This window comes from Perna viridis, chromosome 5 (assembly GCF_037379345.1).
Source record: "Perna viridis isolate PV_CMFRI_1.1 ecotype Kerala chromosome 5, ASM3737934v1, whole genome shotgun sequence".
NCBI lineage: Eukaryota > Metazoa > Mollusca > Bivalvia > Mytilida > Mytilidae > Perna > Perna viridis.
Window position 1 is genome coordinate 38794137 of NC_142449.1, and position 19689 is coordinate 38813825.

Sequence of the window (19689 nt, forward strand, 5' to 3'; positions counted from 1 at the left end):
TGACAACCCCAGCATGTAACACGCCAGGGGTACCCCATTCCACCGCCCGGGGCACACATCCCAGTTGCTCTGTGGGCAGAGCGCCTAGCCCCAGGCTAGGTTTCTGAGCACTATTTAGTCGCCTTTTACGACAAGCTTAGCGCTGCTGCAGGCCTATTCTTTTAACACCCGGACCAGCACGGGGCCATTGATGGGTGAGTATGTGGGTAAGTAAGCGTGTGTGTGTATGTGTGTGTGTGTGTGTGTGTGTGTGTAATTTACTTTTATCTCAACCTCCTTACTTGATTTAAGGCACTATCATTATTACGTATTTGGTAACAAAAATTGATGTTAGTTCATTTGATCGACATTTTGATTTAGATTACCTAAAAGCTAAAGGTCCTTGGCCTACCTTCCCGAGATTTTATTTATAGAAAAATATTCACCAGTTAATACTATAATTTGCTATTTAAAGCATTACGAATCGATTGTATAATTTGGCCTGATTGGGATATCCCGGGATATCACGAAAATGCGGACTGTCCAGTCACGAAAAAAAAAGAGAAAATAGTGACCAAATATAATAAAAAAATTGACATAATACACAAAAAGATAATAATAAACCTGAGTCGGGTTGAGACAAAACCTTTATATGCACAAAGTTACAAACGCGGCATTTACGATTTTATTTTATTTTATATTTATTTATTCATTTTTTTTACTTTAAACATCTAACAAACGGATTTCAAATAGTATTTTTGGTCAGATTAGAAAAAACCTGTTGCATACACGATAATCCATTCTCGATACGATGATTTAAAGTTTTCAAAGGAGAATAGTTTTGTTTTCTAACTTGAATAATATACATTTTTTTCTGTTTATGGTTACCTATAAACATAATTTCATAGCCCTGTAATTTTGAGTTCTTATCATCTTTGCGTAGCACGATTTTCCTTTGATCCATGACAAGTTGTTTCTGAATCTGTCGTTTCGCTTTCAGAAGAATCAATGTTCTGATAGACATTTTCGATGAACTTTGTACAGAACTGTTCGTGCGTTATTATTTCTTGTGTCATTTTGAAATCATGTGATGTCTATGCGCTAGTCGGCACTTCTTATAATTGTGTTTGATGTACTATTAATAAGTTTTGTTTAGAAATGGAACGAACCTTTGGTAATTTATCAAATATATATCATTTAGATAAAACTGTAAAAAAAATTCATTCTTTCAAAGTAGATTGTTTGTTTGTTTGTTGGGGTTTAACGTCCGAGCAGTAATATTTCAGCTATATTCAGACGATGAACATGAAATTGATGATAAAATGAACATGAAATAATGATGAAATTAAAAGGGGATGGGACACAAGGACAATGGGGTCGACAAATTTTGATTGCCACTGGAAATAGGGAGAGGTGGGTAGGGTCAGGCAATTTAGCCTCCTGTGGTGGAGCTCTATAGTTCCTACTCCGGGAGAATACCACAGTAGGGTTCTTTAACGTGCGAGGAACGTGGCATCTTTCCCAACACGGTGCGGTCAGGTTTTCCGTATTATAGCCTGACAACCCCAGCATGCAACACGCCAGGGGTATCCCATTCCACCACATCGGGCACACATCCCAGTTGCTCTGTGGACAGGGTTTAGAGCATTATTTAGTCGCCTTTTACGACAAGCTTAGCGCTGCTGCAGGCCTATTCTTTTAACACCCGGTCCTGCACGGGCTTCTATCAAGGTAGAACTGATAACTTAAAACTACACTACAGTCACTAGATTTGACCTTCTCGGTTTTGATGTAGTTAATGTGTAAAGTTGTGTTAATTTTACTTATCAAATTGAGGGAAGAAATATATCTTCTTACCTAACTTAACTATTTCTCACAAAAACAACGCACACACCACAATATCATCACTACATGTATAATTATTTCTCAGAAAAAAAGTATTTTTGTGAATTAGAGGTCAATGTCATCAATTACTATGAAATATCGTATCTCTTGCACCTTAAGAGGATTATTAGCATATAATATCGCAATATTATTTGCTTAGCAGTAAATTATTCACGAGGCCCACTAGTTATTGTCAATCAGGAAGTGATATCATCGTAAGTGTATTCGTATTGTATTCTTATTTTGGTTTGCCGATGTTTATGCAGTATTTTTGTAGAATAAAATGAAATCTTTTTGTCAAAACTTGTATCATTTCATTTATACAATAGACTTTTGATAGCCATTTATTGGAGAGAAACTAACGAAGTGAAGTCCGAGTTCATTTAATTTGGTTTTACTTATTTTAAAAACCAGAGCACGTAAACATAAAATCGTTATGAAAGAGAATTAAATGTATATATTCGTATAAAATTTAATTGATTACATTTTTTATTACTTTTCAACTTGCCTTTACGATATACGCCAACTGATTAAAAGGACAAACAAAACGTGCTTAACATACCTCCTTAAAAATTGCCATTAAAGAAACAATCTTAAGGTCAATTTCGTGACTTCATATAAAAATTAACCCAGAATGAATTAATTCTTAAATTTTGAGAGTGTCATCGACTTGAAACTTTCATAATTATCTCAAATTAAAGAGTATTGATCTCTTTATGAGCATGTTTATGGGTTATATCAGTTTTAGATTTAAATTGTCCGAACCATGAAGACTGACTAAATACCTTCGACATAATATGTTCCCCGTTGTTGAGTATTAGACGCGAAAAAAAAAAAACTGAATTTGCTTTTTTGGTTTTTTTTTCTGTCTAAGTGAAGTATACTTATACTACCAATCGGCTAGTCATTGTTCGTACTTTTTTGGTGTGTAAAGTTACTTATTTGATTTAAGTTTGACTATTTTTTTCATTTCTATTACTGAAATTTACTGAAATAAAGAGATAAGAAAGAAATACGAAGAGAACTCAATTTACCATGGCGGCAATTATTAAGACAAGGATTAGTTTTTCATTCCATTTAAAAAAAAATAGCACACATTAAAACTACATTTACAGACTACTGGTAAACGTATCTTACAAAACTTTCAAAGAAAAAAAAAACAAACAAACATATTTACACGTACCCATTCGGGACAACATCTGAATAAATGGAGTGCAGTTCTTCATTCGAGTTAAACATTTTCCTCTGATTGCAACCTACTCGTCTATACGATATTTATCACGTCTTAGGTCAAATGAGTTAAGCATCATGTATTATATCCAAATAAAACATTTGTAATATTTTACTTGAAAATATATTCAATTTTCTTCAAATATAAAAAAAAATAGCTGAAAACAAATTAAGTGCTTTTTGAGCTTTACCATACGAAAAAGTATTAGTCATTATAAATTTTAGTAGTCGGTAAATATTTCAAGAGTTTGCGTGTTGAAAATGCAGTTTTACATTGTCGACCGGTGGACCCAGGTTAATATTTCTTGGTATTTGTTTACAATAGTATTTGAATATAGTTATCTTTTCTTACGTGGAAAATTTCATTATCTTTAGTTAACAACTAGTATAAGTTGCTAAAATAGATTTAATTGATTTAAGAGTCAAATGCCTATGTTTAGTTTTAATCAAATTCAGCCCTGAAAATAAACGTAGTCGGATAATCAAAAATATGGTTAAATTTTAGTCAAATATTTGGTGTTTTCCTACAACAAGACTTTTTTTGCAAATCATGTTTGAAACTGAAAATGCAAAATACAGCCAAACAGTGTGAATTCGACCAAAATTTACAATTGGTTTCAATACATATTTCGAAGCAGGAAATGCATTTAAGCTAACATGTATATTATTCAATCATCTTTTGACAAGATATTATGTTTACGAATCAATAAGCTACATGTTATTTCCTAGTTTCATTCAAAATTATTGAAAAATTGTACAAACGATTATTTATGACGTCATATTCACAAGTTATTGCCTGGTTAATGTCTGAGATGTTTTCTTTTTGATATTACCTAAGCATGTCCAATAAGTCGTTAATAAAGGTCATCCTAAATGTAAGTCCTATTAACACAGGGCCGGAAAAGGTATTAGCGAATATACCCCATTATAACTGTTTTGACATTAATTGTACCTTCTGTAGTACTTCCAGCCAATGAAATTTTTATACGATACGTAGTTCTGTGTTGATATTTCCTGAACATCTCAAATACTGCTTTGGGTGTTGAATAAGTCTTGAAAACATTTCCAAAAACATTTTATTTTTCATTTCTTCTTACGTACCATGCGTGAAGCTTCACGCCTCTTTTGAAATGATCCTTTATCCTTAGAATCCTAATTAGATTATATGGCCGATGGCTAATACTGGAAACTGTGATTTGAAATAATTACCAATTTCCCAGAAGAATAAGAACTACTGTATGTTGAACAAAAGTTCAGCACTTTGAAAAGACGTATACCGTGTGGTGACAACAAAAAGGAAACAATATACATTCTTCTCAAATCATAAGGGAAAAGTTGATTGTTTCAGCCGGTTGTTGTTCGTTTAAAAAGTTTCATCCATACGACAGCGTCAATACAAAAAGAAACTTGATTTTTAGTGAATACTCCCCATTGATATATGTCATATCATGTTTTCTTATTGTATGGTAAAGAATGTCTTGATCAGTTTTATACACAAAAGAAGTTACTTCTCCACTACTGTTTTGGTTAATCATTAGCTGGAGTATGATCTTAAATGAATTGCGTCATTTTGTTTGTTTGGACGTCTATTATATTCAGTTCTTATTTTTCGCCAAGTAGCTCATACATTACTTATATTTGGCTTACTACGTAACCATTTTGTACACGGTAATGATTTATTAGAACAAGTCAAAACTTTATACAATAGAAGAATATAATGTATAGCAGTATGCCAAACTGATAAATAATATAACTCAAGACCTTAATCATGAAAAAGCCCCGTGCAGGTCCGGGTGTCAAAAGAATAAGCCCAAAGCAGCACCAAGATTGTCGTAAAAGGCGACTAAATAGTGCTCAGAACCCTAGCCGGGGGCTAGGGCGCTCTGCCCACAGAGCAACTGGGTTGTGTACCCTTTGTGTGTTCCATGCTGGGGTTGTCAGATTATAATACGAAAAATCTTACCGCAAAGCATAGTGGTGCACCGTGTTGGGAAAGATGCCACGTTCCTCGCACGTTAAAGAACCCTACTGTGGTATTCTCCCGGAGTAGGAACCATAGGGCTCCGCCACAGGAGGCTAAATTTCCCGACCCTACCCACCTCTCCCTATTTCCAGTGGCAATCAAAATTTGTCGATCCCATTATCCTTGTGTCCGATCCCATTTTTCATTTCATCATCATTTCATGTTCATTTTATCATCTACTTCATGTTCATCGCCTGAATATAGCTGAAATATTGCTGCTTGGGCGTTAAATCCAAACAAAAAAAAACCACAAAAATAATCATGATAAAAAATATGGAAGTGTTTCGAGTTAACCTGATCAAGTTCATGTTTGGTGTGTCCTTGATAAACCACAATATATGTGCACTATATTGTCAAGTTTGTATGATGTCTTTTTGTTGAAAGACACGGAAAATAATAAGCTGTCTTATTGTTTCCTAGTTACCTTAAACGATCAACTTAAATGCCATAACTGTAGCAATGGCTTCATTTGTTCCGTGATCTCAATCGCGAGGAAAAGCAAATGTCTATAACAACGTAAAATTTGTCCTAAAGAAATTAGTGTTGTCTTTCTCACAAGGTTGCATTTGTTACCGAGTACGTTAGCGTTTGAGACGAAGTGACCACGCGGATGATATTTCCTGCTCCACTGTTAAACACCTGGTTGCACTTGTTTTTGTACTCGTTATCAACTTGTTAATAATACTTTTTTTTATGATTTGCCGTACCACAACACTTTGAATTTCTCCATTCTTAACTAACATTTGCTCCCATTTCAAAGTAACAAAACACGTGTTCTACAATTCCAAAGTCTTTTTTTTTCAATTTAAATAACGCAAATTCTTTTTATTGACGTGGCCATGAACTGATATTGTTTGTCCCGGTGGGGTTGTTGTCTCTTTGACATATTCACCATATTCATTCTCATTACATTATTGCAGAGCTATTGGAGCATCTTAACTCAGCTAACTTAAACTATATCAAGCACTAAAAGGCTTCCAAGTTACTAGTCAAACAATTCAAAAATCATGAAAGGACTTTTGGGTAAAAACTTGTCATTCGGAAATTTTCCTACAAAATATGGAGACATTTTTTTTTGTTTTATTTTCTCAGTTATTTTGTCAGTTATTACTGTGCAACACAAAATATGCTATTCTCAACATTTTTATTTACAAAGTAAGATATTGTCGGAGAGAGAACTGTTTAATACCGTCATTTTATGATGAGGTTTGACTAAAGACTTAAATCGCACAATTGCCCTAAGGACAACAATTACAAGATAATTATTGCTTCAACGGTTTACAAATTGTTGAAATTAGGTAGATAGCTAAAGTTGAGTAAAAATTTGAGTATGCGTGTATTAGGATTACATTGAATCTTTCTGTTCAGACATTCAGACATACAAAGATGAACAAATATGTGAATTCAATTAATTCACAGAAATTAGAAATATATCGTCTGTCGATATTTGATAATATAACCAATAGTTTCAATGACTGGCAATATTAAAACTTCAAAAGGTAAAACGAAAAGACAATGGAGATAAAAGCAACATATAACAGAAAATAAAACGAAACAAAAAACAACAAATAGTTCAAAAAGTAAACGTAAAGCACTGTTTCCTTTTTATAAACACCAATCAAGTTATTCATTTGATTGAAAAGAACTGCGACTAATAGAAAATATCTTTTCTCTTGATATTGGCACATAATATTGGAGCTCAATTTATTAATGGCCGTGGTAGTGGGTAAAAAATGGAACTCTGAAATAATAAGCAATGTAAACCAACTCTAATATGCAAATGTATCACTGACCATAATAAACTATCGTTAAAATAATTTGACTAAGTCATATATTTTCGCAATTCCGGTTTCGTATTTTCTCAGATCTGAAAATCTTCGATTTATACTATCAATGCAAACATCAAATGCCATATTTTGCTTCTGGCTGTTAATCCCAATATGAATACATATTTGTCTTGTTTATTATCAAAATAACGGATACATTATTTATATAATTCATTAGGCAATATTTAATGACCAATGAAATTGGCAGTATCTTAATACTTGATAAAGTATTGTTTATTATATTTTTTCAGGGTAGCACACTTAACTGATTGATTTCTGTTCAGTTAAAGGAGTGAAGTGGTCAGGATTATTGACATACAAGGAAAGCCACCATATATTCAGTTTGGTGAGTATCGGCTGATGTAAAAGTATTGTTTGTAATTTTGTGATATTTTCATCCCTTTTCGCACTGAAGAACTAAGTTTCTTTCACAGAATAATTACGCAGATGACAAAACAATTATTTTAAATACGGTCATTTTTTTTAACTGTGATACAATATTCATACTGAACTGCATAGATATTAAGGGTTAAAGCACTGAACATAGTCTGCTATTGAAAACAAAGTGTAACTTAAATCAATGCAGCTATTCAAATAAATAAAATCTTTTAAAACCTAGATATACCATCTTTAGATTAAGCCATCGCATCCTATTTACTACACTCGAGACATATATAAATATGTTGCATAAAGGCTCCAAGTAATAAAGGGTAAAAAAGATAAAAAGGAAATTTCTTGAATCGTTGAATTGGTTACTCTTGGTTAATTATTACAAATTACAACATTTAATTTGATAAGGACTTATTTGATACTCTATTATGAAACGAGTATAGGTATTAAAACTTTGTTGATTTCAACTCTATTCTGTACATATACATTAAAATGTAACCTGCCACGTTTGTTTTCAAATGTTGATATATTGTCATGTTAATAGTGAGAAAAGGACCAGTTCATCTTTGACGATCTTACTTTGACAATACTCGAATATTGTGTATACCTAAACAATCATTTATGTAACATGTCTCAAGTCGGCGATTCACTTACGGTCACCAGATTCACCCGAGGATAGCAATATTACGGGGATGAGCATTCATAGACGTATCTAAATAAGTTCAAAAACAGAGGTTGAGGTCATTTCACATAACTTACACTGCTGCTCGAAAATTTCTCACAATTACATTTTGCAATGACAAAATGCATAACGGATATCTGTTACACAAGTTTTTACAACACAATGAATTGAAAAAAAGTGTCCAAAATTTTGATAACATTTAGCACGATAAAATATGTTCATTTTATATGTTGCTACAAGATTGAAGTCATCACTACAGAGGTTTTATGGTCGTCATCATAAACTCGTGGATCGTTACGGTGTATCCATCTGTGCCGTGAAAACTGATTTGTTCAACGTATAGTTGTCATAGTTTTCCTTTCCTCTTTCGTCGGACTTGACTTTATATGAGTAACTCGGCGGGTGTTTCTAGAAAAGCAGAGGACGCTTACGCTGCCGGTACACCTGGTCCGTGCTCCAGGTTTTTGGTTGAGTCCGAGTTGCTCGTTTGCTTTTGTTGCTTTGTATGTATGATTTTAGTTACTTTATATTCTTTGTTGTGTATGTCTGTATTTCCATGTTTGGTCTTTGTCCCTGGATAGCTGAAATATTGCTGCTCTGGCGCTAAACCCCAATAATCAATCAATCAATCAATCTAATATACTAAAAGCAAACTTAAAATGTGTAGTAACTGACAATGTAATGCTTGTCGGATAGTAGTATTTCAGTATATAATGACCAATAACATATCTCTGATTCATGACAACAGTGGTGCTCTTCATTAATATTGTAGTTTTCTATTGAAGTTCTTTTCTGAATCTTACATATATATGCAATATGTAAATATTATGTTACCTAAATCTTTCACAATGTTTGATAAAGATATAAAATTGTACACATAACCATGAACAAAAACGTTCTACAGTTTTATATCGAATTACCTTTTACATATATTAATAATTCACGAACCGAACAGAGTATTAAAACTTGTTTCGAAGAATGTTTTTAAAAATAATAATGACAAAAAACCGTCTTCCTTTCCATGAAAGATATGCCCCGAAGTAAAAGACAAAGAACAGGCTTTTCCGTGTCAATTTTGAAATAATTGGTCCATGCAAGTGGAAAGGAATATCGGAACCGGACTATTTAATTACTTTATAGACAATATGTTTTTTTATTAGATGTTTGTAGACATTCCTTCATACAAATGCTTACTAATAGACACGACTCTATATGTCAGTTGTAGTTTTGTAAGACGCTTTACTAAGACATTGACCTCGAGGGCTATTTTTTCGAACTCTTCAAGACATGATTGATACGATGATAATTTGAATTTCCTCATGGAAAAAAGACTGAAAACCTATTTACATTTAAATAATTGGATTTGTATTATGAACGATTTTATATTGTCTGAAAGGAAATAAATTCTACCTTCCCTATTATACTGGAATAAAATTGCTTTCAAATGTTTGACATAAATTGTATCTCCGAAAAATGGAAATAATCAGAAACAACAATTAACGGTATAATCGGAACAATCTGCCAATTCTTTAAAAAAAAACAATTGAAAATCTTTCCATTCCTCTTTCTAATGTACACGTGAAGACCTTTTGTTTGATATATAACAAGCTATCCTTCTACAACAATTTCATTTAATATGCAATAATCCTTCTTTCGATGAACTTTATCATTTCCAACCCCAACCAGATTCATTTTCGGTAAAACAATCTTGGTATTGTGAAGCAAACGTTACGACCGTTCATTCGATATGCGACAACCTAACTTAATTAAACATTTTAGTTTTTGCACTCACTGACCCCAACCAACCCATTTTTAGAACAACACATCGATATGTTTGATGTATACTTTAAGACATTTCATTTGATATGCAACAATCCTACCTTCTAAGAACTTTTAATATTTGTACATAATGACCTTACCATTGGGTTTAAAACTTTAATTTTTGATATGTGCTCATTTAGACCTGTAAAATGATATACACATGGCTCCTCCGACGAATTTGAAAACATAATGCAATATCAATTCTGCAAATGAGTACTTATGAACTATACAAAACAATGGGTTTTTTTCTAAATACTGGTCAGTTTGTTGGGGTTTAACACCCGAGCAGCAATATTTCAGCTATATTCAGGCGATGAACATGAAATTGATGATAAAATAAACATGAAATGATTCAATGAAAATATAAAAAAATATAAAATATAAAATATAAAAGGATAATGGGGTCGACAAATTTTGATTGCCACTGGAAATAGAGAGAGATGGGTAGGGTCGGGCAATTTAGCCTCCTATGGCGGAGCCCTATGGTTCCTACTCCGGGAGAATACCACAGTAGGATTTTTAACGTGCAAGGAACGTTGCATCTTTCCCAACACGGTGCACCACTATGCTTTGCGGTCAGGTTTTCCGTATTATAGCCTGACAATCCCAGCATGGAACACACCAGGGGTACCCCATTCCATTACTTGGGGCACACAACCAAGTTGCTCTGTGGGCAGAGCGTCCTAGCCCCCGGCTAGGGTTCTGAGCACTATTTACACTACTGTATAATATAACGACTGTCCGTACCATAGTCAATAATATTTTAACTGATACAGTCCATATATTACTGATAATGACTGTCAAAATGACTGAGATAGACTGATAATGTTTGTACAGTCTTTTGTAGTAACTGTTTAAGTTAAAATTTTACTGAGTAAGTCACTTTTCAACTGTCTAAACTTTTTTGCGTGTAATCAGACATATCTTGACTTATTAAACGTATTTTGCGTTTGATGAGAGTTGTTACCGCCTTAACTCATTTCTTTCGATATCATAACATAACCTTTTAGAACAATGAAAACCCCATCCCTTAATGTATTGAGACAATGTTAAGCTGTATCCACGCCGGTGCAGCATATCCTTTTAAGGCTTAAGTTCAATATAGCTAATAGTAAAGTTCCGGGAACCTCTCGCAAAATACATGTATGTAAACCATAGGCAGATCAATGTGGAGGCAATCCGTCAAATCCCACCCTAGAAAGTATTGAAATTTTCTGTAAATCAATGATCGCCACCCACCCCCCGAATCCGTATTTTAGATCTGCCATTGTACACATGTAAAGGGTAAAATGCCTTACAGTAGCATACCTTCAATACTGTTTTATTATACATTTGTGTCAGCGATCCCTATGGGATGACTCTAATATTTCATACAGCACAATGTGTACCTATACACTGGCAGTAAGACCTCAAATGTACCGTAATTCGAACATCTTAAAAAATGGCAATATATGTATCTTTAAAAAAAAATTCACCCAAATTATTGTCAGTTAACAATAGACACCCTTGTTCAATAACCAGTCTAAAAGAACTACTGGCATTAGTCATTTCTGGTTTCTACAGTTTCAAATCGAACTCCGTGCAAGCTAAGTCAAATGATGGACCAAATTATATAATTTAAGATATGTACAATCTTTGAACTACATGTACCTCTTAAATAATCACATCTATTTCTTACAAATATATAGCTTCTATGTGTCGTATACACAATAAATCCTGTAAAACACAGCTTTATCATCACAAGTATTATCTTTAATACATGTATATCTAATTTTGAACACGCATACATTTTCGTAACATCTGTAACTGAATTTTTGAATATTATAACACCAGATCACAGATTGTCACCATTCCAGAGATGCATTATCTAACCTTTAACAAAAATCAAATTTTAACTGTCATCTCTCTCTAACGTAACCAGGCGGGAATTGTAAAATATTTTTCAAGACTTGATTAAGATTAGAACCCCCCATTTGTACGTTTTAAACTGTTTAATTCCAAGTTTACTGTTTTGCTTGTTTTTTTTTTTTTTTTGGTTCAGAGGGGTGTTGGGAAAACACCTTTTGAATATTAATAATAATCTTACTCTGCATTGCACGTCAGTGTGATACGAAGAAATGTTCCATATTTTCATAAATTCCGCCGTTCAGAAATGATAGTAAAGATAGCGGACAAGACAGGGCAGTTCCTGGTGAAAAAAACTTTGATATGTTAGAAAATTAGAGCAGAATTAAGCAATAAAATTTTGAACCCTACCCCTTATTCATGATAAAGAAACATTCATACTTTTCTGCATCGTTAATCTGTATTGTATTGTGCGATTTCTTTATTTTCTGCCTCATTATAAACACGCCGACATTAGTTAATGTGGAAATATAATACATGTAGATGTATACTTATTATTAAGTCAATATATTGATATAATAACACAGTGGCGGGTCCAGATTATGGTTAGGTGGAGAAGCTGACCAAATGTCAGATGCAAATGATTTTTTTTTTGATTTTTTTTAGGGAGGGGGGTAAATTTGTTAAAAACCTTTAGGCCACAAATGTAGACTAAATATTATATAGGTATTAAGATTTGCAGATAGTTACATACATTTTGGTTGTTATGTTCCTTTAAACAGGGGTATATTCGAAGACTTCCCATATCTAAACTTCCAATATATCAACGAGTAGTACATTTAAAATGTAGAAGAAATTAAGTATAATATGTGGCCCTGATACTATATCAGTCGTGTATAAGTACCATGAACATGTAAACAAATTACTAATTTCTATCAACATAAATTCCGTAAATCTGTATGCATACAGGTACTTGTCTAATGCACATGAACTAATCATTTTAAGCTTGTATTATGCTCTACATTAACCATGCGAATAGGTAATACATTGGAATCACCTTGTCGCCTGGTCCATCCGTCTGTATGAAATTTCATCATAAGCAACTTGCCTTCCTCTTGACAACTTAATTTCTAGTTCTGTTTGCAGCAATATATGCATAGGGCATAGGGCAATCTTAGTTAGTGTCCAGTATTAACCTCCGGTTTAATTGGACTTCCATTTTACCTTACAGAATGACACAGACTTTTTTGCCACAAGAACCTCAGGTCCCACTTGATGGGTTGATTTTTAATCATTTGCCACTTTGGCATGCGGCATAATATCCGTGTTTAACATATTGTTAACGATTTTTGCTATTGTGCGAGTGGAGGTAGATTTTTTCTTATACGGTACCGTCTGTATGTATGAATGAAACGAAATCAAATCTTAATTAAAAAGTCCTGATTGTAATGAGCTATGCAGGGTATTACATTGAACAAGTTTTTTCTGCCTGTAGTTCAGGTAATAAATAAAAATTACCGCCTCAGGTGTCAATATTACGTAATTCGGTTTTCCTTTGATCTTTACCTGTGCACCTGGACTCAAAGAACTATGGTACATTTCCCGGGGCTTAAATTGCACATTGCAATTCTAAATATTAAATTTGAAACACTGATTAATCCAAAAAGAAATAAAGATACTAACGTCCAGGTTAGGTGAGAAAACAAATCACCTTTAGTGCGAATCTGTTATTTCATTTTGTCATTTAAAATTTGTGACTAACAAGTTATATTGTAAATTACTGCTTGATTTAGTCTTCCAGTCTACGGTATTACATTTAGGGGGTTCGATATTTTTAGAGGAATATATTCTGCAAATCAGTCTATTCCGAGATTCGCCATTATTTGCACAAAACCGGCCAAACATGACTACATGTACATTGTATTTGTAAAGCAGTACAATTGTTATTGTGTGAGCGCTTACATAATTGTACGAGTTTGCACTAATTTTTACATATAAAATTAGACCATATAGAGCAAAAATACAGAGTATAGTATGATTATGTGTAAGCACTCTGGATTGAACACATTAAAGTTCGATGAATTATCCCCCGATGAAGACTGTGTATTCCCCCCATAAATATCTAATAATCGTGGAAATAATGTATAATTTACAGGGAAAACATTTCATCTTACGCTTTCAAAAGAGTATGCATGTATCGTGGAACCGTACAAAAAAGACTTACATTCAGTATAAAGCAAGTCTCATGTTAATCTTATGAATGACAATACTGCATGCATTCACATACTCTCACCAGTGCTGAGTTTTAAGTCTTAAACGGCCATTCCGATGTTACACAATCTTAGATCGTCTTGAATTTACTGAAAAATCATAACAAAAAATTGTCAGTGGTAATCAAAATTTGTTAACCCTATTATCCTTCTATCCCATTCAATTTTTCATGTACTCATCTAATTTCCCCTTTTATTATAAAAAAATGTGAAATTTGTCATCGAGAAGAGGATTTAAACGTTAAGCTATAATATCTTGTTGTAATATATAAAAAAAAAGTTTGAACCCCTTCGAAAGATCACCTCCCATTGAGTAATCTCTGGACCCGGCCGCCGTTGACACCATTTTCACATGCACAATATATGCGTAATTTTAAGCGGACGAATACTTGTAGAATTCTCGGAAGTAAATGTACTTAGGTTTTAGTACATTCAGGGAATAATGTGTTTTACTGACTTATGTTCGAATATTACATGCAGCTGAATATGATTAAAACTGCCGATACAATACAAAGTGAAAAAGTGCGCCAATACGGGATCTAGCCGTCAAATTCGGAATTGAGCCGTACCCGTAAACTACGTCATACTGGACTGGTTAAAGTCCAAATTGGCCTAGTGTATTGGACTAGTTAGTCAATAAAGGTATATTTGTGTAAGGTTTTTTATATTGGCTGATTTACTTGTCCTCGGCTAGAAATATAACATTTCGTCTGCGCGTCAGTCCAATATGGCTAGCCTCGGACCAATAACTAAGCCACTATGGAAAACCTTACGTAGTAATACTGTACTATAAATCTGGTATGAAATAAGAACATTTTGAGTGTAAATTATGTGAATTGTCATTCCATGCAATTATTCTTTCCCAATTTGACTGGGCCATACGCCCGGCACATCTTCCCTAGGATCCTCACCTGTTGTATTTAATATATGACATTAAGAAAAACTCCACACTATATACTAGCAAAAGAAAAAAAATCAAATACGGTAAAACGCAACAAACGCACCAGCGTATTACTAAAATACAGAAAAGTAACTAAATATTCTCAGAGATCACCAAAAAAAAAAAAAATAATTAAAATCCTTGATATTGTAAGCAGCCCTATATCCGCTATTTCATTTTTCATCGCGCAAATCCAAGAAAGGACGTACCGGGCTTACGCTCCATAAAATTTGGGATTTTTTTTTGCAAGAAATCTGCTTTTCTTCAGTAATCTCTTTCTCTATTGTCTTGCAACTCTTCATACTAACCCCCTCCACCCTGAAATCCCGAATCCGCCCTTGAGTTTTAGCAGTCTCGGAGTGGAACCCAATTTCAAGGTAGTGATAATTTATTCAGTCCCAGAAACCAGACATAGAAAATAGGAATATAAGGCTATTTACTCCCTGTATACTACTATTATGCAAGTCCACTTGTATTCATCCTGAAAGAGAACATAATTCTACGTCGCTGGATATACGTGTGCATCGTCGAATAGTCCAGATATATTATTTGATCTTGCCAACCCCATATTCCTTTTTTTATCTTTAGTATAGGCTAAAAACCACTAATTCCATTTCCCAGAGGCTTCTATGCTAATTTCACAATATTCAATGGCTTCTATGGACTTTACCTTAACTTTAACCTGCAGAAGACTATATATCAGCATGATTCTACATATGTCTGCTCACAATCCTCAGAATGGCATGTGGGGTTAGCAGACTTGCAGTGCAGTACTGGTCACCGGAAGTGAAGGGTCTATAAATAGCATGGGAAATCCCAGTGTTTTCACAAGATAGGGGTATATATAGAAATCATTATGGAGATTAGGCTTCACATCACAAGAAGCAAAATGCACAAAATGCACCTATAAATTGTACAGAAATGTTTTTCCTCTCAGAAACTGTTTAAATTTTTAAAATAAGATGAGAACTTTTTTCACAGCACTATGAGGAACTGGGGTAATTTCTGCGTAGGACTATTTTTGCTGACTTTTCAAATCAAAAAAATCAATCACAACTTGTTTTTTAACAATATTAATAAAGAAATAGTTTTAAAAGTAATCATTTTCTGAAAATTGGTCTATTTTTAAAAATTTATTTCTGACATGCCTCCCCCTTTTTCTTGATCACGTCAAAAATCCTAAATCTTTAAATTTTCACAAAAGGTGATATCTGGCTTTAAATTTGTAAATACAGTGTTTTCACATTAAAACATGACCAGTAAAGGGCACCTAAAGTAAAAAAGTACTCAATAATGGATTTTCCATGTTGCCATAGGGGAATGCTTATATGGCCTTAACCGCAGTAATCGAAGTGAGTTTTTCCTCATTTCTAACCGAATTTTTGCTCAAATCTACACAAAACTTGATTTCAAGTGCTGATTACCAACATATTTAGGTAAATATAGCCCTCAAATTTTAATATTTGATATTTTTACTAAATTGTCTACACCTTTTACAAGATAGGACATAAAAATCAGCCAAAAAGACCAATTTTTCCATAATTTGGACCTATAACTTAAAAAAATGCATATTTTGAAGGATTTTTATAGTGTATTCCTCTCATGGCAAAGTTTACAAGATCTTCAAGTAGTTTAAAGCTATTTCAAGAAACTTTTCATTTTGCCATGGTTTCAACTTAAGGCTAGAAACCACTAATTCCATTTCCCATAGGCTTCTATGCTAATTTCACAATATTCAATGGCTTCTATGGACTTTACCTTAACTTTAACCTGCAGAAGACTATATATCAGCATGATTCTACATATGTCAGCTCACAATCCTCAGAATGGCATGTGGGGTTAGCAGACTTGCAGTGCAGTACTGGTCACCGGAAGTGAAGGGTCTATAAATAGCATGGGAAATCCCAGTGTTTCACAAGATAGGGGCATATATAGAAATCATTATGGAGATTAGGCTTCACATCACAAGAAGCAAAATGCACAAAATGCACCTATAAATTGTACAGAAATGTTTTTCCTGTCAGAAACTGTTTTAATTTTTTAAATAAGATGAGAACTTTTTTCACAGCACTATGAGTAACAGGGGTAATTTCTGCGTAGGACTATTTTTGCGTACGTTCCAAATGCTCATTGGTTGAATTGGTGGTCTGTAACCTAAAGAGTCACTTTTTGTCTTAGAAAAAATACATAACTATACAGGTATCTTCCTACACACATACTGAATGCATTTGCAAAGTTTCAGTGAAATGTGACAAGCACTTTTTTAAATATTTGATTTTTAAATATAGGGTAACCAAGTTTGCGCGAGCAAAAAAGTGACAATATTCTACCATACTTAAATGCATTAAATATTTGCAAAGAACTTTTGCTGACTTTTCAAATAAAAAAAATCAATCACAACTTGTTTTTTAACAATGTTAATAAAGAGATAGTTTTAAAAGTAATCATTTTTTGAAAAATTATTCTATTTTCAAAAATTTATTTCTGACATGCCTCCCCCTTTTTCTTGATCACGTCAAAAATCCTAAATCTTTAAATTTTCACAAAAGGTGATATCTTTGGCTTTAAATTTGTAAATACAGTGTTTTCACATTAAAACATGACCAGTAAAGGGCACCTAAAGTAAAAAAGTACTCAATAATGGATTTTCCATGTTGCCATAGGGGAATGCTTATGGCCTTAACCGCAGTAATGAAAGTGAGTTTTTCTTCATTTCTAACTTAATTTTTGCTCAAATCTACACAAAACTTGATTTCAAGTGCTGATTACCATCATATTTAGGTAAATATAGCCCTCAAAGTTTAATATTTGATATTTTTACTAAATTTTCTACACTTTTTACAAGATGGGACATAAAAATCAGCCAGAAAGACCAATTTTCCATAATTTGGACCTATAACTTAAAAAAATGCATATTTTGAAGGATTTGTGTAGTGTATTCCTCTCATGGCAAAGTTTACAAGATCTTCAAGTAGTTTAAAGCTATTTCAAGAAACTTTTCATTTTGCCATGGTTTCATCTAAAGGCTAGAAACCACTAATTCCATTTCCCATAGGCTTCTATGCTAATTTCACAATATTCAATGGCTTCTATGGACTTTACCTTAACTTTAACCTGCAGAAGACTATATATCAGCATGATTCTACATATGTCAGCTCACAATCCTCAGAATGGCATGTGGGGTTAGCAGACTTGCAGTGCAGTACTGGTCACCGGAAGTGAAGGGTCTATAAATAGCATGGGAAATCCCAGTGTTTTCACAAGATAGGGGCATATATAGAAATCATTATGGAGATTAGGCTTCACATCACAAGAAGCAAAATGCACAAAATGCACCTATAAATTGTACAGAAATGTTTTTCCTTTCAGAAACTGTTTTAATTTTTTAAATAAGATGAGAACTTTTTTCACAGCACTATGAGTAACAGGGGTATTTTCTGCGTAGGACTATTTTTGCGTACGTTCCAAATGCTCATTGGTTGAATTGGTGGTCTGTAACCTATATTTACTTCCCTATAAGAGTCGAATACAGGGATGATGAATTAGGGGGCGGGAAGAGTCCAGGCTATTAAGTGTTCATTTTTTAGTAAATTTTACACGTAACTAGCAACATTTAACATACGAGCGGGACCCTATGGATCTACATATATATATTACAGACTAATTATACCGCACGTACTTCATCTGCCAATTTTGATTCTTGAATCTTCCCCAAACCGTTAACTCAATAAAAAGTAAAGCATACTTGTATGTGAGTCCCAGGGTTTTTATCGTCAAATGACTAAATGCTAATTATTCATGAAATTAACACTATATAGTATTAGTCAATATGGTTCATCCACAAGATGGTCCCAGTACAAAATATGTGTACATACAGTCACATGCAACCATGGTACGGGTTGATTTTACCTTTGCGACTCAGTCAATAAATAAATCTATGTTGATTTTAGGGTGTAATTATCATATGGACATTTAATTCGAGATTCTCTCTCTCTCTCTCTCTCTCTCTCTCTCTCTCTTCGTGTTTATTTGTATCAAGTACATGTACATGCATATGTAAAATATGTTGAACATGTTTGTAATTTTTTTTCGGATCACAACTTAAGATATATTCAATTCATCGCGTAATTTAATGCAAAACAATTGAAGGGATCTTTCAATGATTTTTTTAAACTTTGAACTACGTAAAAGTTGAACCACTCAGACTTGTGTATTGGCCATGCACTTTGTAAGTCGAAGGTTCCACCCGGTCTTCATGTTACATCAGCTACTAATTAACTCTAAATGTTTTCAATGTGCAATTTAAGTATAAGTACTATATTAAAAAAAAATTGTGAGAAGACGTATTTTCTTCTTCTTCTTCTTCTTCTTCTTCTTCTTCTTCTTCTTCTTCTTTTTTTTGCTTTGCTGTGAAAATACACGAATTAATTTTATATTATGTCTCATCAAATATCCAACAAATATAATTATGCAAAATTAAGGAAATTTTAAAGAAAATATAAATTTTCACCGAATCATTTTGTGCCTAAATGTGGACACCATAAATATATTAAGTGACGTCAAACCCACACACTGAATATCTATTCAATTAACTCGACGTAATGCATGTATATGTGGAATGGACACAATATACAGGATGTAGCCTGAATGACATGTAACCGTGTATGAAGCGTGTATATTGTAATCGTTGTGGTTATATAAATAAGATACAAAGTGATGTCATGATAGTTGATATAAGGGACAATGAATTATGGAATGTTCCATGTGTAACAAATTCTGATATTTCACATGATTGTACG

At 33.4% G+C, this 19689-nt stretch overlaps 1 protein-coding gene across 1 annotated transcript in view; it reads left to right on the top strand.

The window, feature by feature from the left end:
* Positions 1–19689, top strand: part of LOC148617424 (dopamine receptor D2.L-like) — a 141569-nt gene that overhangs the window by 39922 nt on the left and 81958 nt on the right. The window contains exon 2 of the mRNA XM_088585026.1: positions 7194–7288. The gene's annotated coding sequence lies outside the window, so the exon portion shown is untranslated. The remainder of the gene's footprint in view (positions 1–7193; positions 7289–19689) is intronic.